The sequence below is a fragment of the Meleagris gallopavo genome, chromosome 1 (genome assembly GCF_905368555.1).
Source record: "Meleagris gallopavo chromosome 1, MGAL_WU_HG_1.1, whole genome shotgun sequence".
Taxonomy (NCBI): domain Eukaryota; kingdom Metazoa; phylum Chordata; class Aves; order Galliformes; family Phasianidae; genus Meleagris; species Meleagris gallopavo.
Genome location: NC_139404.1, coordinates 139,294,890 through 139,322,863, shown reverse-complemented (window position 1 = coordinate 139,322,863; position 27,974 = coordinate 139,294,890). Strand labels below are relative to the sequence as shown.

The following is a 27,974-nucleotide window of genomic DNA, read 5'->3' as shown; positions in this document are numbered from 1 at the left end:
GCTTATGGAAGGCCTCATCAACCTCCTCCTCCTGGTCAGGGGGCCTGTAGTACACACCCACAGCAGTGTCAGCCATACCAGCCTGCCCCTTGATTCTCACCCACAAGCTCTCCACTGCTACACCACTCTCCCCCAGGCAGAGTTTAATACGTTCTAGCTGCTTTCTCACATAAAGAGCAATTCCACCACCCCAACTCGCTAGCCAATTGTTCCTAAAAAGCACATAGCCCTCCATGACAACATTCCAGTCATATGAGCTGTCCTACCACGTCTCCGTGATTGCAATGAGATCGTAACTGTGCAACCGCACGCAGATCTCCAACTCTTCCTGTTTATTTCCCATACTGAGCACATTAGTGCACAGACACTTTAGGGAAGCAGTATCTTCCTGCCACTCTCCATCCCTTTGAACTCCACCCTCATCATCCATCAAGCTCTGTTTTGAGCCTCGAACTACCCGCTCAACCCAAGCTGCCCTCTTTTTTTCCCCTCCCCCTTCTTACCTAGTTTAAAGATCTTTCAATGAGTCCCACCAGTTCCTGGGCTAGGATACTTTTACCCCTTGCAGACAGGTGAGTTCCATCTGCAGCTGTCATGCCAGGAGCCTAGTAAGCTGCCCCGTGGTCAAAAAAAAAAACAAAATTCTTGTGCCTGCACCAATCTCTAAGCCATTTATTTATGAGGAGGGTTTTTTTGATCCTCTCAGTGTCCTTCCCCGCCACTGAAGAGATAGAAGAAAAAACCTCCTGAACGCCTGCTCCATCAAGTATGCTCCCCATTCTCTCGAAGACATTTTTGATAGCCCTCAGGCTTCTCTCAGCAGCATCATCACTGCCGACCTGAACTACCAATAAGGGATAGTAGTCAGATGGGCATAAAAGCCCAGGAAGCTTCCTGGAGATATCCCTGTCCTGTGACCTAGGGAGGCAGCACACTTCCCTCCAGGTGGGGTCAGGCCGACATATCGGCCCTCAGTTCCTTTTAGAAGGGAGTCACCTACGACTATCACCCTCCTTTATTTTATTTCTTTACTAGAGGAGGCAGTCTTCAAGCGTGGAGCTGACTGCTTCTCCTTACAAAAGCTTGGAGGCTGTCCCTCCACCTCATTCTCAGCCACCTCGCCCTCCAGTTTCAGGGCTTCAAACCTATTACTTAGAGGCACCTGAGGAACTGAGGTAGGTTGGGAGGGGCGCCACCTGTGTTGCTGAGGTGGGACCTGCTGCCATGTGAGAGCACTGCAACTGACCAACCTAATCAACCACAGGAGGCACCACAATTGATGTCAGTTGCCCCTGTAAGATGACGGAAAATGAAACAAATCTTGACTCAGTTAGAACAGAAGAAAGAGGAGGAGGGGAAAGTAGAGAAAACAGTCCCTGTAAGAGAAGAGGAGGAAAGAGGTCCAGAGGAGTGGCTCCAAGATTCAGGGGAAGATACCCTGAGTCCAGGGGAGGGGCTCTCAATAAGGTTCGATCACCAATGCCTAGGAGGGCAACCAGAAGTCCTGAAAGGGTAAGAGGTGAGCAAGATATCATTGCCATTAATGAAATTCAAAGTCTGAGAAATGACTTTTCACATCACCCAAATGAGCCTACTGTCACCTGGTTACTTCGAGTTGGGACAATGGGGCCAACAGTGTGTGGGTAGATAGTAGAGAAGCTCATCGACTGGGTGGCATTGCTAGGGACTCTGCCATTGGCAGAGGTATTAGCACATGCCAGAAAGGGTCCTTCACCCTCTGGAAGTGAATGTTGTTAGCTGTAAAAGAAAGATACCCCTTCAAAGACGATCTGATGCCTGAGAAAAGGAAATGGACTGATATGGAAAAAGGCATCAGTTGTTTGAGAGAATATGCTGTGGTGGAAATGCTATACAGCCCCAATTTCATTCCTAATGAGCCAGACCAAGAGCATGATCCTGAAAGAGTCAGGTGTACACCAAATATGTGGTGTATATTCACAAAGACTGCACCAAAAAGGTATGCCAGTACCCTTGCAGCAATGTATGGCAGAGGAGAAAGAAGACCTCTTATAAATGAACTGATTAATAAGCTCCAAGACTTTGAGTTACATTTAAGCCCTCTACGAGCTTGTGTTTCAGCCATTGCAAAAGTAGCTGAAAAGCTGGAGAATGGAAAGCAAACACGAAGATATAATAGGCAAACTGTCTACCATGCGTAATGCTGATGGATCCATGGTGGTAACAGATACATCCGATGGAGACCAGAATTCCTAAAACAGCCTACTGGAGGGGCTGATCAACTTGGTTTCCTCCCAGCCAGTGTCATTCAACATCTCAGCTATCAAAAGAAGATGTCCTCCTGCTCGAGCAAGTGACAACAGTAAGACTATGCCGTATATGGCCTTGTGGCATTCCCTACGTGACCATGGAGAACATATGAAGAAGTGGCATAAAAAACCTACTACTGCACTTCAAGCATGAGTAAAAGAATTACAAGACAAATCAACCACCAAGGTGAACTTCTCCAAAAAGGCGATTGCTCCAGTTGCTGCAGCCAACCAAGGTAAAAAATAGAGGGGCCCTGCCCCCAGTCGGGGGTGGGGGAGAAGGGATAATAGAGTTTATTGGACTGTGTTGATTAGATGGCCTGGCACATCAGAATCACAGGAATATAAGGCCCTGGTGGATACTGGTGCACAGTGCACTCTAATGCCCTCCAGTCACCAAGGGACAAAATCAATTTGTATTATGGGGTGACTGGGGATTCCCAAGAGCTGACTATGTTGGAGGCTGAAATCAGCCTCTCTGGTAAAGACTGGCAAAAGCACCCTACTGTGACTGGCCCAGAGGCTCCATGTATACTTGATATTGATTACCTCAGAAGGGGATACTTTAAGGATCCCAAAGGGTATCGATGGGCCTTTGGAATAGCTGCTGTAAACACAGAAGGTGTTAAGCAGTTGTCTGTTTTGCCTGGCCTATCAGAAGATCTGTCTGTTGTGGGGTTGCTATGAGTGAAAGAGCAACAGGTACCGATTGCTACAAAAACGGTGCACAGACGGCAGTACCGCACCAACAGGGATTCCTTGCTCCCCATTCATAAGTTGATTTGTCAACTAGAGAGTCAGGGAGTGATCAGCAAAACTCACTCACCTTTTAACAGTCCCATATGGCCAGTGCATAAAGCCAGTGGAGAATGGAGGCTGACGGTAGACTACTGTGGCCTGAATGAACTCACACTCGCACTAAGTGCTGCTGTGCCAGATATGTTGGAACTCCAACATGAACTGGAGCCAAAAGCAGTCAAATGGTATGCCACCACTGACCTTTCCAATGCCCTTTTCTCCATTCCTGTAGCCAAAGAATCTAGGCCACAGTTTGCTTTCACCTGGAGGGGCATTCAGTAATCATAGAATCACAAGGTTGGAAACAACCTATAAGATCATCTAGTCCAACTGTCTTCTCATTACCACTTCTACTACAAGCTACTAAACCATATCTCGCAGCTCCTCATCCAGATGCCTTTTGAACACTTCCAGAGACGGCGACTCCATGACCTCTCTGGGCAGGCCATTCCAGTGCCTGACCACTCTCTGAGAGAAAAAGTTTTTCCTCATGTCTAACCTAAACTTCCTCTGATACAACTTGCGGCTATTTTTCCAGGTCCTGTTCGTTGCCAGGGAGAAGAGGCCAAACCCCTCTTCACCACAACCTCCCTTCAGGAAGTTGTAGAGTGCAATGAGGTCTCCCCTGAGCCTCCTCTTCTCCAGACTACACAATCCCAGCTCCCTCAGACGTTCCTCATAAGACTTGTGCTCCAGACCCCTCACCAGTTTCGTTGCCTTTCTCTGGACACGCTCCAGGGCCTCAACATCTTTCCTGTAGTGAGGGGCCCAAAACTGAACACAATACTTGAGGTGCGGCCTCACCAGTGCTGAGTAGAGGGAGATGATCACCTCCCTGCTCCTGCTGGCCACACTACTTCTAATGCAGGCCAGGATGCCGTTGGCCCTCTTGGCCACCTGGGCACACTGTCAGCTCATGTTCAGCCAAGCATCAACCAGCACTCCTAGGTCTCTTTCTTCTTCACAATCATCCAGCCACTCATCCCCAAGCCTATAATGCTGCTTGGGGTTATTGCAGCCAAAGTGCAGGACCCGACACTTGGCCTTGTTGAACCTCATCCCATTCATCTCAGCCCAGCAATCCATCTTATCTAGATCCCTCTGTAGGGCCTCCCTATCCTCAGGCAGATCCACATCACCTCCCAACTTGGTGTCATCTGCAAACTTACTGAGGGTTCACTCAATCCCCTCATCTAGGTCATCAATAAATATATTAAATAAGATGGGCCCCAATACCGACCCCCGGGGGACACCACTCATAACGGGTATACTTGGAATCGTTTGCCCCAGGAGTGGAAACATAGCCCAACCATTTGCCATGGGTTGATCCAAGCTGCACTGGAACAGGGAGGTGCCCCTGAGCACTTACAGTGCATTGATGACATCATTGTGTGGGGCAACATAGCAAAGGAAGTTTTTGAGAAAGGAGAGCAAATAATCCAGATCCTTCTGCGTGCTGGTTTCACTATTAAGTGAAGCAAAGTGAAAGGATCTGCCCAGGAAATTCAGGTCCTAGGTATAAAATCACAAGATGGATGTTGTCACATCCCGACAGATGTGATTGACAAAATGACTGCGATGTCTCCACCCACTAATAAGAAAGAGACACAATCTTTTCTGGGCGTAGTGGGGCGTAGCCTCATTGTAAGCCCCCTTTATCAGGTGATGCGGAAGAAGAAAGATTTTGCAGCAGTAGGCTTTTGAGCAGATTAAGCAGGAGATAACCCAAGCTGCAGCCCTGGGGTCAGTACAGACGGGACAGGATGTGAAGAACATCCTCTACACTGCTGCTGGAGAGAAAGGTCCCACTTGGAGCTTGCAGCAAAGAGCCTCAGGAGAGACCTGAGACCAACCCCTGGGATTTTGGAGTCGGGCGTACAGAGGGTCTGAAGAGTGCTACACTGCTTCTGAAACTGAAAAGGAGATCTTAGCCACATATGAGGGGGTTCGGGCTGTTTCCGAAGTAATCGGTACTGAAACACAGCTCCTTCTGGCAGCTCAACTGCCAGTGCTGAACTGGATGTTCAAGGGAAAGGGTCCCTCCATCCATCATGCAACTGATGCCGCTTGGAGGAAGTGGATTGCATTGATTACACAATGAGCACAGATGGGAATCATCAGCCGTCCATGAATCTTAGAGGTGATCATGGACATGCCTGAAGGTAAAAAGTTTGGAACATCACCAGGAGAAGAAGTACCACGTGCTAAAGTGGCCCCACCATACCATGAACTACCAGAAAATGAAAAGAAATTTGCCCTGTTCACAGATGGATCATGTCGTATTGTGGGGAAGCATCGCAGATGGAAAGCTGCTGTGTGGAGTCCAAGTTGCAGAGGCCACTGAAGGGAAAGGAGAATCAAGCCAATTTGCAGAGGTAAAGGCTGTCCAGCTGGCTTTAGACGTTGCTGAACAGGAGAGGTGGCCAATGCTATGGTGAGGCCTTTCCACCTTTTGGACACTCTCTTTCATTATATTTGCTTTATGGGCTTCAATTCTAATTATAATGTATTATAGGGTGTTATCTTGCATTCCAATACTATATTTAGTATATTAGTTTGTTTCTCCTCAGATTGTTGCTGCTGTTTTTTTCAATTATTTGGGGTACCCTATTTCCCTTTTCTGGAGGTGTGTATTTTGCGAAATCCCTCCGCCGCACTAGTCATGGAACCGGGCCGAACAAGCCCATAAACCGTTAACAGGAAATTAAAACAGTTATATATTTAATTTACTCATCATCAAATTGCTCACTCACTGGAACATCTTAAACACATGTGTGTGAACAGTTTATTCCTAATCTTTAATTCACTCATCACACATCTAAAAATCCAATATCAGCTTCTTTTCTGCGTCTTTTTTGTTTTGTTTTGTTTTCCCTAGGGCATACAAAAATGCTTTAAAGAAGCAATTTTTTGTTAAGTACTGAGAAATCAGTTTGTTAATTAATTTTCAGAAATGTACACATTGTCAAAGATGAGGTTTTTTCTTGCTTCATTTTATCACTTAAAATCCTTAAAAACAGTCTTCTCCAAAAAAATATTTCAGGAAATGCATTACTTCAGAAACTACTACCAAAGTCACTCAAATTCTGTGGTTTTATTACGGAAAATATTGCATTGCAGGTAAACTTGAATATATTTTTGTACCGCCGCAGGACAGAATAAAACAATCAAGAATATGTAGCACTCTATATATAGAAAGTGATTACATTGAGTAATTTGTACAGTGTTTCATATTTTTTCAAGGAGCTTAGAATCAAGTTTGTAACAGAAAATTTTGTCTAATCTTAGAAGAGATCATTTTTTGAATCCTTCCTGTAAATCCATTGATTTGCAGAGAAGCTGAAAATATCATAGTATGTGACCTTGTGTCTGATGATAATCTGAGAAATTATAAAAGGAATTTGATGCATCTGTTTCAACAGATTTTCATGTTTTGTAAAGCATCATTCATAAGATTTCTGCAGCTCCTTTTTTTTCTGCATTTGTTTTAAATTCTAGTAACTTCATCCACAAGTCAGAATTAGTCATACTTTAATATTAATAAAGATAGATAGAAAACAATTTCTGTAGACACATGGCTCCAAAATTGGTATTTGTGTTAATAATACCAGTATCAATAATTCAGTATCATTATTTCTTTCTGCTTGTAACTTCACTTTTTTTCTCACCTCATAGAATCAAAGAATGGCCTGGCTTGAAAATGACCTCAAAGACCATCTAGTTTCAACCCCCCTGCCCTGGGCAGGGTCACCAATCACTAGACCAGCCTGCTCAGAGCCACATCCAGCCTTGTCTTGAATGCCTCCAGGGATGGGGCATCCACAACTTCTCTGGGCAGCCTGCTCAGTGTGTCACCACCCTTTGAGTGGAAAAGTTTTCTAATAACATTTTCCATTTTCTAAATGTTTTCTGAATGTTTTCTTTAAAACATGGAAAGGAAAGGAAAGGAAAGGAAAGGAAAGGAAAGGAAAGGAAAGGAAAGGAAAGGAAAGGAAAGGAAAGGAAAGGAAAGGAAAGGAAAGGAAAGGAAAGGAAAGGAAAGGAAAGGAAAGGAAAGGAAAGGAAAGGAAAGGAAAGGAAAGGAAAGGAAAGGAAAGGAAAGGGTAAAAGAGACTGTAAGAGGTTGCCTTTGCTTAACTGAAAATAAAGTAGGATCTGTAAAACTTGTTTCGGTCTGAGAGGATGAGAACATCTGACTTTGATCAACTTTGACAATGTATCCATAAATTTTAGATATCATTCTACAAGTGTGTTTTAAGCTGATAATACCATGTTAACATTCAAATAGCACTTAGTTCAATAAGTAGCTGAAACTTCATGCTAGTAAGAACCCCACAGAATAGAGAATTTTTTTTTACCCTCAAAGAATAGGGTATAGAATAGTTATGTTCTTATCTGTAAAGAATTTTCTTCTTGAATTGCCACTATCTCTACTCAAAAGAATGACCAAGTTTGAGATCTATAGTAAAGTAATACAGTAGATCACATATGATCTCCTTGAATTGCTCTACTGGAAGAGGAATGATTTTTCACCATACAAAGTAAAAAAAGCTGTAATATTTGAACAGTTCTACCTCTTCACCATTCAGCATTGAAGCTAAAGCTGCTTTGTTCCCCATCAGCCATCATGCTAACGCACACAGACTCAGTCTATGAAATACATCCCAATGCTGTAAAAAGGGTTTTGAAAAGATGAATGAATCTTCAATATTTCAGAATAAATCTTAAACATTACATATTTTAAACTTACATAGATTGTATACTCCAGATAAGGATGGGTTGCATGTTTTATTTATTAATGACAGAGCATCCTGAATATAACATTTTAACATATTGCATTTTCTATAACCACTTTGATATTCATACTTCTTTATTCAAATCAGAAGTTATATTTAATAATTGCTAAGGCCAAAAAAAAAAAAAAAAAAGAAATAGATTGGCAAATATGACAGGAATACAAGTTCTCTTAAATGTGGAATGCATCTGTGGGCAAAGGTGATGACTCTGGGTCGTAACACAGCTCATTTAAGAGATATAATGCATTACAGTGGAAAATATTTACTTGAAATGACGTGTTTTGGAGTAATTCATAAAAAAAAATTCAGATAAATGGGCAATAAGGGTGTGAAACAAGAGTTTAGAACTACTAAAGAAATGATTTTCCTCTTACATCTGAAGAGACTTTGAAGGAAAGCCAGTAAATCACTGGTTAATCTTCAGGTCGTCCTTTATATAATAAAATGGATACTCCAGAGAAGACAAAAGGAAAGCTTAGCAGATATATCTTTTGAAGCTTCAGATGACAGGGAGTGAATCCCTGACCTTGACCAATAATGGATGAAATAACGGATGAAAAAATGGAAGATGGTGTAAGAGAGAAGGCACTTTTAATTATTTTGTGATTTACTTTAATTTAAATCAAACTTTAATTTGTTGTCATAGATTAAAGGTGGCTGCACAAGCAAATATAATGAATTCAAGGTGTTTCACAAAAGCTTAACCTGGATTTATTGTTGACATGTGTTTTATTCATCTCCTTGGGCAAGGCTTTTTCTTTTCATGTTTTTCTTTTCCTTCCCAGAGAAATCAGTGATTTAAAGCAAATTAATGAGAAATAAATAAAAATGAAGCAAACTCCAACTTGACTAGAAGGTTTGTGTTTGTGCGGTTATTTTGAAATAATGTTACAAGCAGCTGTGTCTTATTCCACTTTATTTACTTTTTTTTTCTGAATGAGCAAAGAGAAAAACTGTTCTCTACCATAACTCTGATTCGGTCCTAATCTGGAATAACCCTTCTATTAATATTATACTAAAGCTCAGGAAATGATGTCATAGGCCACATATTAGTGCCAAAATACATATGAAGTCAGTTGATTCTATTTATTAAGACCATACAAGGTCTCTGACCTCCTTACAGTGAGCAAACATTAGGCCAGCTGGCTTACAGATATTCTTTTATACTTAATCTGTACACTCGTATCTGTTAGCAACTTTTCATTTCATCACGGCAAAAGGAGTACCAGGACTGTAGCAGTGGTTTATATGGTTATATTCAGACTGCATGACTGGCCAGTAGAAGTACATACTGTGTCATTTTCATGTGTTCATTAGCAGTGGCTGATAACAACCATACTGCTTCTTTCAGGTAGATAAATCATATTAAACTGAGAACCTGGAAATGATCAGATTAGTTAGCTCTGAACACACATCTCACTCTACAGAACAGAAATATTTAGCTTGGCAAGAATTTATCACTGGAAAACTGAGTATGAAAGCATTTAAGAAAGCATTTGCAAAAGTTTGTATAGGCACAAATCCCTTTTTGAGATGCAAGTATGGGTTAGAGGTGTTACAGATTTCCAAAGAGATTATCTGAATCTGTAATGGAATGGTGCAAAGTAATTTTGTTTAGTAGACAGAATCTACATTTCCTGAGCCCATCAGGCTCTGCAAACTGCAAACAAATACAATCTGTTTATTTTATGAATAGACTGGCTGTTCAAAAGCTTCAGATCTCAAAGTAGACCTAATTCAAAACATTTTGTCACCATTCACATTCCTCCACTAATTCACCATGCCCACATAAAAAGGCATAGTGTTCCATATTGGGACTGGGTACATATTCCATAGTTATAGTTATGCATTTTCTTTTTATATTGGGTGTAAAAGTCAGGGTTCTAGTAACTGGTCACTGCAGGAGTCAAGAAGGCAGTGAATTGCCCTGGTTGGTCCCCAAAGACTCTGAAATGGAACAAAACAACTCATTCCGTGGTGGAACTTCAACCCATCAGAGGAGCTTATAGTACCTATACTCAAACATATACAAGTAAGAACAGCAGCCTTAAGGGGCAGGAGGCAGCTGGTAACATCACTTTGATGTCGTGTAGTGTGGAATATCCCTGATCCCTATTTGCTTGGACAGCTTCTTTATAGTCCTCAGTAACCCATGCCTGCTTCTAGTCCTGATAGAATACTTTTCATGCCTACGTAAGTCCATGAACAATTTGTTGATCTGCAGAGGCCAACCGGCATTCTTGCTTGCTTTCCCTTTTTCTCAGGACATCACTCCTGAGCTTGGACTAAACAGTCCTTGAACACTGACCAGCTTTCTGGGGCCCTTCTTACCACAACGGCTTTCTTCAACATATATTGGATTCAGGGGGGAGCATTATGATGGGGAAAAGTCTGAGAAATTCATTGCCGTCTTTTTTTTCCTGTCTTTAATGTTCAGATCAGTTATCCTCAGGATACTCATTCTCCAGAACTGGAGAACTGGAGGACTGGATTGAGGAGCAGTATAAACTCTTCTCACATAATTCAGGAGGAAACCATTAGCAACCTGTTTTTCAGCTTGTATTATCAAAAGTGTACGGAACATGATGGGATTCACCCGAGGGCACTGAGTGAGTTAGTGGAAGTGCTCACCATATATTTTCCATCAATTACCAGCTGTCCTGGTGAACCATCTGTGATGGTATGAGACAACTGAAGTCTTGCCTATATGACATCCATCTAAAAGAAAGAATGGAAGGAGGATCCAGAAAACTAGAGGCCTGTCAGCCTGTTCTCAGTTTAGGGAAAGGTTATAGATCAGATCATCTTGAGTGTGATGAAACAACATTGGCAGGACAATCAGAGGATTGGGTCCAACCAGCAGATTCATTAAAGGCAGCTTATGTATGACCAACCTCATCTCCTTCTCTGACCAGATGACCCACCTAACAGATGAGGGAAAAGATGCTAATGTAGTCTACCTAGGTTTTAGTAATGCTTTTGACTCTGTCTCACCCAATATTCTCCTGGGAAACTGGCAGCTCACCGTTTGAACAAGTATACTCTCTGATGGGTAAAGAACTGGCTGGAAGACTGGGCCCAGAGTGTTGTCATGAGTTAAATCCAGCTGGTGACTGGTCACTAGTGGTGTTCCACAGGGGGTCAGTATCAGGACCACTTCTGTTTTGTATCTCTACTGATGATCTGGATGAGGAGATTGCGTGTACCCTCAGTAAGTTTGAAGATGACACCAATTGGGAGAAAGCATTGATTTGTCTGAGGGTAGGAAGGTCCTACACAGGTGTCATGGTTTCATGATTTTTGGTTATCAGTATTCCACATCATAACATCATGCAATGCACTGGGGGTTTGACTGCTGATGCTCAAGTTCCGGGTGCCTGTCTGTAGGAGAACTACATTTCCCCAGGGGGCTTTGTGGTCAGCGAGGAGATATAACTCCTGGCAAGGTCACTTCTTCACCTGTGCTTCTTCGCTTGAGCTTCTCTGCCTGCACTTCTCCATCTGCACTTCTCTGCCTGTGCTTCTCTGCCTGCGCTTCTTCATCGGTTCAACTGGACTGCACTTCTCATCTCAGCATTGTGGTGAGGCCGAACCACCTTCCAGACACACACTCTCTTTCTCTCTCATTATATTCTGCTGATACTGTATTTAATAAATTAGTTTGTTTCACCTCAGATTGTTGCCACTGTTTTCAATTATTTCGGGGTCCCTTATTTTCCTTTTCCAGGGGCGCTGATCCGTGGATCCCTCCGCTCTTCTAGTCACGGAACCGGACTGAACCAGCCCGTAAACCATTGACAACAGGGATCTAGTATCAATGGACTGAGGCCAATTCTACAAGCTTGAATAAGATCAAGTGCTGGGTTCTGCACTTCTATCATAATATCCCCATGCAACAACACAAGCCTGAAAAAAAGCCAGAAAGCTGTGTGGCAGAAAAGAAACTGGGGGTGTTAGTCAACCTCCAGCTGAAAATGAGCCAGTAGTGTGCCCAGAGGGTCAAGAAGGTCAATGGCATCCTGGCTTGTATCAGAAATAATGTAGTCAGCAGGACCAGGGAAGTGATTGTCACCTGTACATAGCACTCGTGAGGTCACACCTCGATTACTATGTACAATTTTGGGCCCTTCTCTACAAGAAAGACATTGACATTATCTTTCTTGTCCAAATAAGAACAATGAAACTGGTGAAGGATCTGTAGCATAACTCCTACAAGGCGCTGCTGAGGAACTGAGCTTCTTTAGTCTCAAAAAGAGGAATCTCAGGGAAGACCTTATTACTCTCTATAACTACCTGAAAGGAGGTTTGAGTGAGGTAGGGGCTGCCTCTTCTCCTGGGTAACTTGAGACAGGACAAGAGAAAATGGGCTCAACTTGTATCCAGGTTGGATATTAGGAAAAAATTCTCCAAAAGAGTGGTCAGGCACTGGAACAGACTGCTCAGGGAAGTGGTTGAGTCACCATCATTGGTGGTGTTCAAGAAGCATGCAGATGACAAACTAAGGAATATGATGTAAGTAACGATACTGATAGTAAGTTGGACTGGATGATCTTGGAGGTCTTTTCCATCCTTAATGATTCCTTGTTTTGATGATCTGAGTTATTCAAAGATGACATCAAGGAAAGAATGGAGGCCAAAGAACGGCAATCGTGTTTACACACTTCAGAACAGTAAAGGTAATATTTCCCATAGTTGAGAAGACTGGGCTAGAGCTCATTATAAGACCCCTGCATAGTGTTGAACGATACAGTTTAAATATTCTACAAACTATCTTCCTATTAAAAATATCTAGATCCAAACTTTTATTGCTTCCTGAGTTGACAGGATTTGCTGCTTATTTTGGAAATGTTTTAGATTTTTTTTTTGTTTTAAAAACGTAGTTAACAATTTCTTTTTAGTGATTTAAACTGAAATCATGGGTCTAAGTGTGTATTAAGGATTATTTCACGCTTTTGATCCTTGAGAGCTTATGTGGGAGGAGCACTTTTAAAATCAAATTCTCCCCAGAAGCTTCAATCTGTCTCTTTAAAATGCTTTATTTATAAACTACATTTTATTTTTCCTTCTGTAGGCAAATGAAAGAAAAATCTTTTGGAAGCTAAAAAGATTTGTGAGCCTGCTCTGTCCTGTTAAGAACTTTATTCCAAAATTACTTACGATACTTTTTCTTCTCTTTCACCATTAAGAACAATCTGTATTATCAACTATTTTCCTGTGGTACTTTTTTTGCTTTGTTTCTTTGGTGATTGATTGATAAATTGACTTTTGTTAGTTTTCTTTTGTTTATTTGTTATTTTGCTTTTGTTTTGTTTTGTTCTTCTCTCCAGTCACCACTCCTAGCTGCATTACAGCAGCCTCAGTCTGCCACTTCAGAAAACACTACTAGCTTCTAATTAAGAAGAGACCTGTGACATTTATAAATTAAAATTTTACAGATTAAGATTAAGTGAAATGAGCTTGCCTTAAAGTCAGTTAGAAGCATATAGAAGAAATGTATTCAATAGCAATATCTAAGTATTTTTTCATAGTCTGACAGCAGATCCAGATACAATTTTATATAAATATATGAACAATATCATCCTCAAAGAAACAAAGAAAGATGGGTTTAATTGGATGTAGGAGGCATCCAAGTAACAAAAATTGTCAGACTAAGGCCAACATAAGTACAAGGGGCTGCAGATAAGAAAGCTATCCCCCCAAATACACTAGAAATATGTCTAGTATATAGCCTACTTCCACCTCTCATGCCCCTTTCTGGGAGGGAGACAACAGTGAAATGAGCGATGAAAATCAAAGAAGAAAAACAAGACCATTAGGGATCCAATTTACCAGCAAACTCTCAAGCTCGATCACTTAGATCTTGGCTTCTACAGACAATATTCAGTACAGTGCTAAGTGTACATTAACAGCTAGCTTAGAATGTCACCATTAAATACTATCAGTTTTTATATACAGGGATGGCTGAAAATGGAGAGTAATTGGCTGTATCACTAAGAATGTTTTTCATGAATGGATTTAGTATCATAATTTTGAAAATGAAATCTGTCCTGATACCTCTAAAAACTCATAGATACATAGAATCATAGAATTGTATAGAATCATAGAATGGCCTGGGTTGAAAAGGATCTAAAAAATCACCATGTCAATCCCCCTCCTATGTGCAGGTTTGCCAACCACTAACCGGCTGCCCAGAGACACATCCAGCCTGGTCTTGAATGCTTCCAGGGACGGGGCATCCACAAACTCCCTGGGCAACCTGTTCCAGCACCTCACCACTCTCTGTGTGAAAAACTTCCACCTAATACCTAACCTAAACTTCCCCTGTCTTAGTTTAAAACCATTCTCTCTTGTCCTACCACTATCAACCCATGTAAACAGTCATTCCCCCTCCTGTTTATATGCTCCCTTCAAGTATTGGAAGGCCACAATGAGGTCTCCCTGGAGCCTTCTCTTCTCCAAGCTAAACAAGCTCAATTCCCTCAGCCTTTCTTCATAGGAGAGGTGCTCCAGCCCTCTGATCATCTTTGTGGCCCTCCTCCGGATCTGTTCCAAGACCTCTTGAGCTGGGAGCCCCAGGCCTGGATGCAGTGCTCTAGATGGGGCCTCACAAGAACCAAGTAGAGAGGGGCAATCACCTCCCTTTCCCTGCTGGCTACCTCTTTCTTAATGCACCCCAGGATACACTTGGCCTTCTGACTGCAGGTACACAGTGCTAGCTCATGTACAGCTTAATCAGTCCTAATACTCTTGTTGATACATATCCAGCCATATATATTAGATCTACATCTAGTCTATTTCTGTATCTATTTCTGTATTTACCATCTTTATCTAATCTATATCATCTATATATCTATATCTGACGGTAACTTTGTAGATATATTCACAGGCATGCAGATACATGCAGCTGCAAAATGCTCTTAATTATTCTATTCTCAGACTGTGATAGGCTGGGAATACAAAATATGTGAAATTTTACAACACTGGTGCAAAGAATAGAGTGGTATCTATCACTGAAACTTTTTTTCATGCTACAAAGGAAAGACTGACTCCTCCTGACTTCATTCACATTATTTTTGGTGTTACACTTTGTGACCACATGTACCATACAGGTAATCTCCCAGTTCTAGAAGAACACAGCATTCTCCAGGTCTGATCCCAAGATTTATGAGATGTTTCAGCCTGACTGTTTGAAACAGATCATAGAATCGCTCATGTCGGAAAAGACCTTAAAGATCATCAAGTCCAACCACAACCTAACCATACTTCCCCAACTCTAACAACCCTCCACTAAATCATGAGCCAGGATGTCACTGGCCTTCTTGGCCACCTAGGCACACTGCTGGCTCATATTTATCCGACTGTCCATCAGTACACCAAGGTCCCTTTCCATCAAGCAGCTTTCTAGCCACTCTTCCCCAAGCCTGTAGGGTTGCATGGGGTTGTTGTGACCAAAATGCAGGATCCAACACTTGGCCCTGCTGAAACTCATACAGATAACCTTGGGCCATCAATCCAGTCTATCTAGGTCCCTCTGTAGTGCCTTTCCCCCCTCAGGCAGATCAACACTCCCTCCCAGGTTGGTGTTGTCTGCAAACTTACTGAGGGTGCACTCAATCCCCCCATCAAGATAGTTAATAAAAATGTTAAATTGAAGCAGCCTAGGTACCAAGCCCTGGGGAATACCACTCGTGACTGGCTTCCAGCTGGATTTAACTCCATTGACCACAACTCTGATGTGATGATGAGAAGTCAGCCATCCTATACCATACAGAGGAACCCAAATAAACCACTAAGCTTTTCTGTGTGTCAGTTGGCTTCACAAAGGATGTCTCCTCATGTAGATATGCTTCTCGAGGTTATGTTTGCTGCAGAGATCCCTTATACCTTGATATCAAGAGACTTCTTGCTGATGCAAATCGTTGCTAAGTGACTAACAGTGGGTTAAGCTTTGCAAGCTTCAGTAAGATTATATCTTAGATTGATTGTGCACATACAGTCCTTTAGATATAAACTGTTGTTCAAGCCTGGGTCTATGAGTGGATTCATTCATACCTACACTGTTCTGAGAAGGAATTTAGAAGGAAAGTGAATTCATTCTAACTCATGAATCAACAGGAGGCTCACACTATGAAGTGTCCTCTATGCAGTAATAACCAAGTGTATCTTGTCATCTTGAATCTTGTTAAGTATTGATTACAGTTAAGCTTTTGAGAAGAATTATTTTATATCAATAAATATATTCTTCTATCTTACGAACAAAGTGTGTAATTCCACCCATGGCACATGCAACAACTGCTCACTCACTCCTTCCAAGTTGTATGTGGGATAGAATGAACTAGGTACAAGAACTTACGGATTCAGACAAGGACAGATTACAAAGAAAAAGCCGCATGCAGATTCTTGGTAAAAATAAATAAATAAATAAATAAATAAACAAGTGAACAAACAAGCAAATGAACAAACAAACAAGCAAATAAATAAATAAAATTAACTACTTCCCACTGGAAGATAGATGTTCAACTACTTCACGGAGAACAGGGTAGCAGGGTTCATCATGTCTAATACTTACTTGGGAAGACTTGTCACTCCAAATGTTCACCTTTTCTTCCTTCTTTTCCTTAGATTTTATTGCTGAGAATGACACTGAGATATCGAATGATATCCATTTTATCCATTTCAATCAGCTTGCTTGGCTGTGACCAGGCTGCAACCCCAGCCTCCTCACTGACAAGGTGGTATGAGAAGAAAAAAGTCCTTGACTCTGTGTAATATCTGCTCAGCAACAGCTAAACCATTGGTGTGCAATCACCACTATTTTCATCAAAAATCAAATAAGCAAATAAGCAAAAAAAAGTATCAATCGAAAAGTCAAAGTATCATATAAGTCTGTGCAAAGAAAATTAACTCTAATCCACGTAAAACACATGCCTTCTCAAACATCATAGTCCACATGTAAGGGTTATTAGACTATATTATTGTTGAATAAATTGATCTGGCTCTCTATTAAAAAAGTAGTAGTTCTTTACACAGATATAGGCCACAGGAGACAACGACTGAATACATGAAAGCCCTCAAAACCTTCACACTATCTATTGGGTAAGATACATAAAGCAAAGTCTCCATACCAGCCCTGTTCTCTTTCAAGTGGTTTGCAGATTTCCAGTCACATTTTCCTCCCTGTGGGAGTTACTAACTTGCTGTTTATTGACATGGAATATCATACAGTCTCATAAGTGTTTCCCATCTGAATTTATCTTCATGGCTTCACATTTTTATATCAAGATATATTTCCAGAATCAGATGCTTAATAGGGGAAAAGAGGATGGAGGCCTAGAACATCTCAACCCAATGCTTCTTAGTTCATCTAGTACCTTTAAAGAGGCAGAGATGGTCTGGAGAAATTCCTCTGGCTGCTGCTTAAAATTTGGTTTGGCTGAATGACAATAGTTATAATAATAGCCACAAGAAACCTGTGCTTGAATACTAATTTCAGTGTGAAAGCTGAGTTATCAAGAAAGCCCTTCAGAGAGTGCACAAAAGGGTGGTTATGTGAACACTGACAAGAAAAGACAAATGCAGATAATATAATAGAAAAAATCATAGCCAGGTTCAGAAGTGATGTCAGTTTAAAGACCTACAGACACTCTCATGAAACTGTAGTTGATGACACTTGCAAAAGGTAGAGATGAACAAAGGTATCACATATGATCACCTAAGTAAGCTGAAATTCAAGGCCAGATTCATTCTACATATCTTCACTTCATCAATATACACCTTGTCACTACAAATTCTCCCAGTACCAATAGTTTGCTTTTAATCTCTTGACTAATATCTAAGTACTGGAAGCAAAAATATTAGTTTTGAACACAAAATTATATTTAATAATAATAAATCAAATTAACATAAAATTAAAGAGTTTGGATGAGGCTCCTGAATGTCATCTTTTCCACCCTTCCTGCTCAAGTAGTGGTTTTACTCTAGCAGGGAGCTCAACATCACACACCTACTTGCTCATCAACTTATGGGTTGAGGTTTATTAGGTAAATAAAGGTTTATTAGGTAAATAAAGAACTTTGAATGACAGCAAAGCAAAACAAGAAAATTATTTAAAAGTTTCCATCAGCACACAGTTCAGCCACTTTCAGGAAATTATTGAAAGAAAAAGAAAGAAGGAATATTATTGACCTGCATTGATAAGAATTTATTATGACTTCATAGATCAAAATACATGATACCATGTGTAAAAACTAATGGACTGTCTAATAGATCCTGTTACTTGGGAACACATCATAAAAGAATGATATCAGAAAAGTCATCGTAGAATGACTAATGTTCATCACAGAGTAATGAAAAGGCAGACTTGACCTTAAAATGTTTCAGGGAAAGTTTCTGCAGAAGACAGAAGTAGTACTGTTTGCTCATAATACACTTATGAAGTTTCTTCTGGAATACACGTTTTTAGGTCACTTCTATTTAGAAAACTCAGAGGCAGATATAGCTGAAGACATTAGAATGTGGATATTAAAAAAGAACATACATAGTCTGGTTATATTAAGAAGAATGGTCAGAGATATAAACAGAGATTTTAAAATCTACTTAAAATAAGAAAAATATTTGGCTGAGAATAAACTGGTATGTATTGGTTGTGAACAAATTTAGGACAGACATTTCAGGTCATTGGAATTATGGGGTTCAGACATGGATTTTCTGTGGGAAGACTAGAGTCAAAAATCTATCTTGTTTGAAGAAAGATTATGATTTCTGTGCTGGAAGGAATATACAGTGTAACTATTCATGGAAAAGAAGCTTGAATCATGAATCACAGAAGTTCCAAGTTTGGAAAAGACCCACAAGATCATCCAGGCCAACCGTCCACCTATCACCAATAGTTCTCTCTTAAGCATGTCCCTCAACATGTCTAAATGTTCGCTGAACATCTCCAGGGTCAGTGGCTCCACTACCCCCCTGGACAGCCCATTCCAGCGCCTTACCACTCTTTCAGAAAAGTATTGCCTCCTAGCATCCAACTCAAAACTCCCATGGTGCAACTTGAGACAATTCCCTCTCGTCCTCTCACTAATTACATGAGAGAACCTCACTACAATCTCCCTTCAGGTAGTAATAAAGAACAGTAAGGTAACCCCTGAGTATTCTCTTCTCCAAACTGAACAATCCCATCTCCCTCAGCTGCTCCTCATAAGGCCTGTGCTCCAGACCTCCTCATAAGCTTCATTGCCCTTCTCTGGACACTCTAGGGCCTCATTGTCTTTCCTGAAGTGAGGGGCCCAAAACTGAACACAGTGCTCGAGGTGTGGCTTCACCAGTGCTGAGTACAGAGGGACAATTACTTCCCTGTTCCTGCTGGCAACATTATTTCTGGCACAAGCCAGAATGTCACTGGCCTTCTTGGCCACCTGGACACACTGTGAGCTCATGTTCAGCTGAGTATTGACCAATACCACTAGATCTATTTTCTCTACTCAGTCTTCCAGCCACTCTGCCCCAAGCTTGTAGCACTGCCTGCGGTTGTTGTGGCCAAAGTTCAGGACCTGGCAATTCAGTATGCCAGTAAGCCAGGAGTTTTCTTTAAATCACAGCTTTCTAGTCTGAAGTATGACACAAATTTAAAGCATCCTATTATTGCAAAACTGTCTTCTGATGTCATCTTTATTTCCAAACTTCCCCCATTGCTTCTACAGCATTATAATAGGTTATTCTCCCTGTAAATGAGATTCAAAATCCTAAAAAGTTGTCAATTCTTGAAATGCTTATAAAGGACTTCTCAGAATTAAAAAATAGCACTGTTTCACCATTAAAATTCAGAATCAAGTGACAATTCACACTTTATTCTGTTAATTTTCACAGAATCATGCTGTTATCTTTAAATGTGCAGAACAGAGAATTTTGCACATTCTACAGAAACAAGTATGAGAAATCTTAACCAGGTCTGATCATCTATGATAATCTATCAGCACTTTAATTTTCTTAACATGATATATTGGAATAATTGGTGCTGTCATGGATAATCTACATACACTTCTCTTAAAAAAGCTTATTGATATATCCATCATTCTAAAATCTACTCATCATGAACACGCTAAAACAACGTTGCATTAACAAATTTGCTAAATAAAATAACGTTAACCAGAGACTTTGCATATTTCTCGGCTCTTAAAATATCTAATCAGGAGAACTACTAATACACTTTGGCACTAAAGTTATAAATTATGCATAACACAGCATAACATTAAAGCATTAACATAATTTAACAATACCAATCTATCAGTTTCTAAGCCAAATAAATAAAAGTGCTATATCTGAATGTCTTGACTTGATTCCCCCGTTTGCACGTTTATCATTTATAGCAATAAGAATGTATCTTCGCTAATATGCATTTTGTCACCTATTATACAGTACAGTTAGCCTAAGACTGGCTGTTTAAGATAGATAATAACACCTAACGTCATTCTGACCTTTTTGTTAGATTTGAAATACATGTAACAACTAACATCATCAAAGATACTTCAAATAGTATAGCAAACATTCACAAGAAGAAAAGATAGCATTTATCCACGATTGTCACTCTCATCATACTCCTAGGAGTTCTGAAATCTCAGCTGATTTATTTTTTTTCCCACTTCAGGTTTTAAGCCAGTAATATGGAAAACTATGTAAACTTAGTGGTTTCCTTTAGACTTGGAAGGATAGAACTGGCATTAACATAAGAAATTGTGAATATTCATCTGATCTGTAATATTTACTTATTTTGTGGTATGATCTCATTTAATCATTAGTTACAAATACAGCACTGGGAAAGACTCTTCTGTTACATACATAGACAAAGCAAATACGTGCAGTATAGGGGGGATAAGTGACATCTCAGGGTGTGCAGTATCACCTTATGGTGCTTCTAGACAGAGAACCAGAGCAACTGTTATAGTGAAAACAACACAACATAACAATAAAACAAGCAAACAAACTTCCTTTTTTGTAAAATGATAATTAAGTGATTTTACTGAAAAGTTCCTTGCTACTGCATGATTGCTTATAATTTTGATGTTATGTGATGGCAGCGTTCTGTTTTGATGTCCAAAATAATCTAAATAAAACTCACCTGATCACATGTGACTTACCATCTTTTTCATATCTTTCTACACTTATTTTCATTTTAAATGAAGGAGAAAACAAAGAGAAAACCTAAACATTCATAACAGCATTACATTTTGACTCTTCTTTAACATATTTTACAAAGACAAAAAGAAAAAGAAAAAAAAGAAAAAAAAAAAAAAGAAAAGTTAGCAGACATCAATTTCTACCAAGATTTTCCTGGAGAAAGCAAATGAAATCATGAACTATATACAACCAGACTAAGTACTTGCAGTTAACAACTCTGATTTTCACTGAGAACTTTCAGTTTGCCCACACTGAAAAGTGTAAATTTCAACTTAGCTTCTGCTTGTAGTTCTTTTGGGCAAATAAATACTCTCTTAAGAGTCTATCTATAAAAATAATTCAATATTATTCTGTGGGAATGTAGATAAAACATATGATTATTTAGCATAACAAAGGTATTCTCATCAGAGGTACTTTTGCTAAATAAGTTCATATTCTTGTTCTAAAGCACTTCAGTATTTTTCATTTAAAACTTTTTTTGTTTTTGTTTTTGTTTTTGTTTTAATTCAAGACTGAAGAAAAAATCTAGTAGAATGTCCACATCTGTATCTAATAGTCTTGATCCTTCCTATTGTTTTATGTTGAGTTCATGACTTTTATATCATTAGTAGCACGGTGGGCTAGCTTTTGCAGAAGAGCAGCTAAAGGCCTATGCTGTGACTCAGAAGATGGGTATCAATTTCTTCAGGCAGATGAGAGCACTGAACACAAATCTAACTTGTTGGACAAGTAGTGTAACTCTTGTTACATTATACAACGTAGGCAACACTAGCAGTAAATATGACCATAGAAAATTTTAAATTAAGAATCTCAAGTTCCTTTCCAGAGTACTTTTAAAGAAATGGAAACAATCCTCAGGTTCAAAATTTATGTGTTGAGAATTAAAAGAAATATGTATTAAACATTTTAGAAAGTACTTGATTCTCTACACACAGAGAAGATCATGAGTATCAGTGAAGATGAGGGTGTAGACATATATTTAAGGGATGCAACATAATCCAGAATGAAATGATTCATGACTGCAGAGTAACATTATTTAATTCTATAATTTTTCAAATTTTTGACTATATGCTTTAATATATTTTTTCTTTTTATGAAGTTCTAATGAATAAATATAACTAAATATACTTGCACACCAAGATACCAAAGTCTTCTGTAAAACTTCCTTAGTTACTCTATTGCAAATTCTTCTAAAAGTAAACTTATTTTTATGATGCTGACTTTTACCCTTGAAAAAAAGTCTTAATTTTTTTTTCCTTGTCAATGAATCAAAGTACATTTAGATTAAATAATGAGCTACTGAATTACTGTAAAGGAGGCTTTAAAATGGGGTACTGAATGGAGCATTAGTACAATAAATTTATATCCCTGAAAATAGTTTTCTAGTCATTTATTCATGTCTCCTTTGTATAAAAACTTTGCACAGTGGTATTAATATGTCATAACTGTATTCTCACACCATCTTTTCTCTTTTTAACTTAACTTCTAACTTTAGATTCCATTGCAGATTTGGCAAAGGAAATACACACAAATACTATCAGAGAATTACATTTGTTTAAATATCCACTATTTCTGAACTGTATTTATTTGTCCTAGTGACTTGCAACAGACAAAAGTTGATCTAGCATTGAGTTATAATCAGCTCAGACTATAGGAAATGAAAGACTCAACAATTAAATGAATTGACATAGGGACTTACTACTATTTCTGTCATGGTGGCAGTTTCCAATACAACTTGACATACAATGTATAAAAGCAATTCCAAATATAGTTACATGATTTGGAGTACACTGCTGGGACACTGCAATTTCTGTATCTGCCATAGTTTAAGCAATAGCTACCTTTTTGTGTCCTTTTTTTTTTTTTTTTTTTTTTTTTTGATAGCAATGCAGTGACCTCTAGTTATATTATATTAACTATTAAAAAAAAAATTAAAAAGAAGTTCTTAAGATAGTTTTTAAATATGAGTTTTTTTTCCAAGTTTTTTGAACATCTCTGTGAAGTTCTTCTCAATGAGAAAATATGTGTAACTTTTGGTTACATGTTACAATAATCTCACCTATGTTAAATAGCCATAGTTCCAGTAAAATCAGTCTACCATAGCAGGAAATAGTTTCTCAGGTGATAAGACTCTAGATTTTCTAGATCAGCTCTAAAAGCCAGTAGTACATAAAAAATCACGGCAGGGTTTTGATGCAACATGCCTTTTTAATTTTTAAATCCTAATAACTTCATCTTTGCTGCCCACCAATATTCTGTTATATTTTGTTGCTGTGCGACAGATGGCAACAGACGGGCAGTCTGACAAAATGTCCTCTGACACAAAAGCAAAGACATATCACTGAGTACTTACACATGAAAAAAATGGCACCCACTGAAATTGGTGAATGTTTATGGAAAACGAGAAGTGGGTGTGAGCTCAGTGAGGTAGTGGGTGACACGTGACAGTGATAGTGACAGTGAGTCATCTTCACTAGTGCATAGCAGCATGTGAGCTTTTGTTGATCCCTGGTGAAAATAGAATCATAGAATCATGGAATCACAACGTTGGAAAAGACTTACAAGATCATGTAGTCAAGCCGTCCTCCCATCACCATTACTACTACAAGCTACTAAACCATATCTCGCAGCTCCTCATGCAGACACCTCTTCAACACTTCCAGAGATGGTGATTCCACCACCTCCCTGGGCAGGCCATGACAGTGCCTGACCACTCTTTGAGAGAAAAAGTTTTTCCTTATGTCTAATCTAAATTTCCTCTGGCCTTTTCCTTGGGTCCTGTTCGTTGCCTAGGAGAAGCCACTGACTTCCAAAACCAGAAGCAATTATTAACAGGTTCAAAACTAATTTGAAAACTTTTTTTTTTTTTTTTTTTTTTCCCATATATAATCTACCTCAGTCACAAAGTTGTTGTTTTTTTGTTTTTTTTTTTTTTTTTGCTTCCTTGTGAAAATTCTATTATGCACTTTTTTGTGGAAATATATGTAGATGACTCTGAAAGTCATGTCCTCTATTTATTTCCATGGAAATGACAGGAGATAAAAAGAGCACAATAATACCATTTGATAGAGTAAATTCTTAGCTACAAAACATTTTTTTCAGTGTAGCCACCACCATTAGATATGTATTTTTGCAAGTAATGAAGAAGAGTCTGCATTCTGTTCTTTGTTTGAATGTTTGAATCAGAAGATGTGACCCACTATATCACAGCTGCTATGATGGTATCATTGATAAGTAAAAGTTGCTCATACAGTCTATCTTTCAACAGCTTCAGCAGATGGAAGTCAGAAGATGCCAAATCTGGACTATATGTTGGGTATGGTAGGACAGTCCAGACAAGATTAGCAATGTGATCCAGTCTTCTAACTGGTACATGGCCAGATATTATTATGTTACAATAGAAAAGTAGTTTTCTTTGACCTGACTTTCAAGGATCGAGCTCAGTCAGTGTTGTGATGGAATGTTAAGAGTTGATGGTTTGTCTGGGTTCGAGTAAATACAGAAATTTCACCTCTTTCCTATCCCAAAAGACAATATTCATCACTTTATGCACTGAGCGCAACATTCGCCCCCTGTTCTCAAAGCGTCTTCAAGCATAGTGCTGATAGCATTTGCTGAATATTTTCCTTTTGGGCATGCAAGTAGTTACTAGTCTCCTGACTTTGATTCGTTCCAATATTGGGAAAGGAAAAGCTATCCCAAAGGAGACATTTCTTTCAGGAAAATAATAAGTCAAATGGTATTTTCAATTATAGTGAAAATATAGAGTAGAATTAAATTCTTGTTAAATTGAGGGGATTAAATCTAAGTTTGCATTTCAATACTAGAGATAAGTATTTGGCCTAAAATTTCCTACATCACATCCAGAAATTTGTTTGGCTTCTGAATGTATTATTCAGATAATCCAGATTTCATTGATGAATTATGTTGATGGAAGATGCTAGTAACTTTTTCAGAAAGAGAAGCTGAGATATATCCATATGCATTTCACATGTGACATGGAAGACAGGAGAATAGATATTTTACATAATAATAATATATTTGAAAATAAATATACATTTTATTTCCTGACATCAATGGGTCAAAAATACTCCTCTACATTTAATCTTCTGTTCTCAGCTGAAATAATCTCAATAAGTAAATAAATAAATGCAAATTATGTAATTACCTCAGCAAGTTTTTCATGTTGAGTTAAGTTTCTTTTTCTTTAGTTGGTTGGTATTTAAAACCACATAGTATCAGTCACGTATCTGGTAGGTTTGCCTTTTTACTTGAACTTCTAGAACTTTTAAAATCTTATTTTTTGCTTAAACTTTTTTAAACTCTCTCTTCTTATTTCTTTATTATTATTATTATTATTATTATTATTATTATTATTGTTATTATTATTTTGAGAGAGAGAAATATCAATACCTGTCACATCAGGTTAATGATAATTAAAAAATCCTAAAATTTAAATAAACTTTTTGAGTTATTGGTTATACTGTACAAAGTTTAGTATCTACATATGAATAGAATTTGATATGAGTAACAATTTTAAAATACAGCAGTGTTTTTTCATTTATACTCAACTATTAATACACTACTAATAAAATAAAATAAAATTAGATAAAATAATAATAATGAAATGAAATAAAAATTTAAAATATTAAATAGTGTGTATGAGTATGTTGCTTAAACTATCTCATATACCACAAGTTTTGCAGCTCCATTTAACCTTTTGGCTCAGTGTCATGGGTCATGGGTGGTAGTGAAGGTAAATGGATAATATAATCATAGAATGTCCTGAGTTGGAAGGGACCTTAAAGATATCTAGTTCCCCATGGGCAGGGCTGACAGCTGCTCAGTCAGGCTGCCCAGGGCCCCATCCAGCCTGGCCTTGAACGCCTCCAGGGATGGGATATCCACAACATCTTTGGGCAACCTGATCCTGTGCCCTACCATCCTATGAATAAAAAAATTTATCCTAACATCTAATCCAAATCTCCCCTCTTTTCATTTAAAATCATTCTCCCTTGTACTACCACTATCTACCTGTGTAAAAAAATCTGTCTTCCTTCTAATTATAAGCTTTCTTTAAGTACTGGAAGGCTGCAACAAAGTCTACTTGGAGTCTTCTTTTTTCCAGACTGAACAAGCCCGGCTCCCTTAACATTTCATCATGGGAGAGATGTTCCAGCCCTCTGGTCTTTTTCGTGGTCCTCCCCAGAACCTTCTCCAACAGCTCTATGTATTTCTTGTGCTTGGGGCCTCATATCTGACCACAGAAATCCAGACAGGGCTTCACATGTGCAGAGTAGAGGAGAAAGAACCACCTCCCTCACCCTGCTGGCCACACCTCTTTTGATGGAGCCCAGGATTCTGCTGTTGGCCTTGCAGACTACAAGCACATGTCAAGTTTTTTTTTTTTTTTTTTTTTTTCCATCAGAACCTCCAAGTCTTTCTCTGCAAGACTGATCTCCAGGAGATCTTCTCCCAGTCTATACATACTGGGATTGCCCCAATCCAAGTGCAACATCTTGCACTTGACTTTGGTTGACTTCTTAAGGTTCATGTGGACCCACTTCTCAAACTTATCCCAGTTTCTGCTTTTAGTTATATCAGTTGCGTCACTCAGCTTAGTGTCATCTGCGAACTTGCTGAAGGTGCGCTTAATCCCAAGATCTATGTCACTGATAAAGTTATAAAATAACACTCGTCCCAAGACAGAGCCCTGGAGGACACCATTTTGACTTGCCTCCACCTGGATGTAGATTTATTAACCACAAACCTCTGGCTGTGACCATTCAACCAATTGTCTATCCATTGGATAATCCAGCCTTCAGACTCATTTCTCTCCAATTAAGAGAAAAGTTTGCAATGTGGGAACGTTTCAAAGGCCTTGCAGAAGATCATATAGACAACATCACTTGCCCTTCCTTTGTCTACCAATACTGTTGGCCCATCATAGAAAGCCACCTGATTGGTCAGGCACAATCTGCTATTAGTGAAGATGTGCTGGCTGTCTCAGATCTTATCTTACATGTACCTTATCTTACATGTGCCTTATCTTACATGTACCTTAGTACATTTTCCTGCAATATGTGTTCCATGATCTTCCTAGATACAGACCTGAAGCTCAAAAGCCTGTAGTACCCCGGGTCTTCTTTCTACCTTTCTTAAAAACTATAGTTATCTTTCCCATTTTTCTTGTCATGAGGGAATGTGCCTGAAAGCCATGACTTTTCAAATATGATAAAGATTGGAGCTGAAGCCCCATCAACCAGTTCCTTCAGAACCCTGAATGCATACTGTCCAGGCTCGTAGACTTATACATGTTCATTCTGGCCAGATGCTCTTGAACCTGTTTTGCTTTCCCAAGTAGGTGGGATTTTACTCCCTCAGCATCTACCTAGAAGTTCAGGGATGTGAGAGATGTGGGAAGCCTGACTGCCAGTGAAGAGTGAGGCAAAAATTTTGTTGAGTACCTAAACCTTCTCAATTTCTGTTGTTGCTAATTTCCCTTCTCATTTATCTAAACATGTACGTTCTCTTTGGCCTTTTTTTTTTCTGACCAATGTACCTGTAGAATCCCTTCTAGGTATTTTTCACATACCTCACCAAATTCCATGTGTACCTTGGCTTTTCTGATTCTATCTCTACAGATTTGGACCGCATCTCTGCATTCTGGCCTTGAACAACTCCAGAGAGAAGTCAAGCCTTTTCAACAGATTAATTCATACATAATTGCAGTTCTTCCTTAGGATTGTTCTTTTAGATTTCTGAACTTTCTGGGAAAAACAAAGAAACAAACTAAAAAAAAATCTAAATAAAACAAAACAATAAAGCAAAATAATAATTAAAAAAACACAAAATATAAATTAATAAATAAAAACTCAATAAGATATAGCATTTATTTTATAATTTCCCCGATGTTATT

General features: G+C 39.0%; 1 long non-coding RNA gene and 1 pseudogene across 1 annotated transcript in view; both read right to left on the bottom strand.

Moving 5' to 3' along the window:
* LOC146545641 (uncharacterized) overlaps window positions 1–27,974 on the bottom strand; it is a 51,181-nt gene that overhangs the window by 9,637 nt on the left and 13,570 nt on the right. The gene's annotated exons all lie outside the window — the stretch shown is intronic.
* LOC146545642 (uncharacterized) lies at window positions 31–27,712 on the bottom strand (annotated as a pseudogene).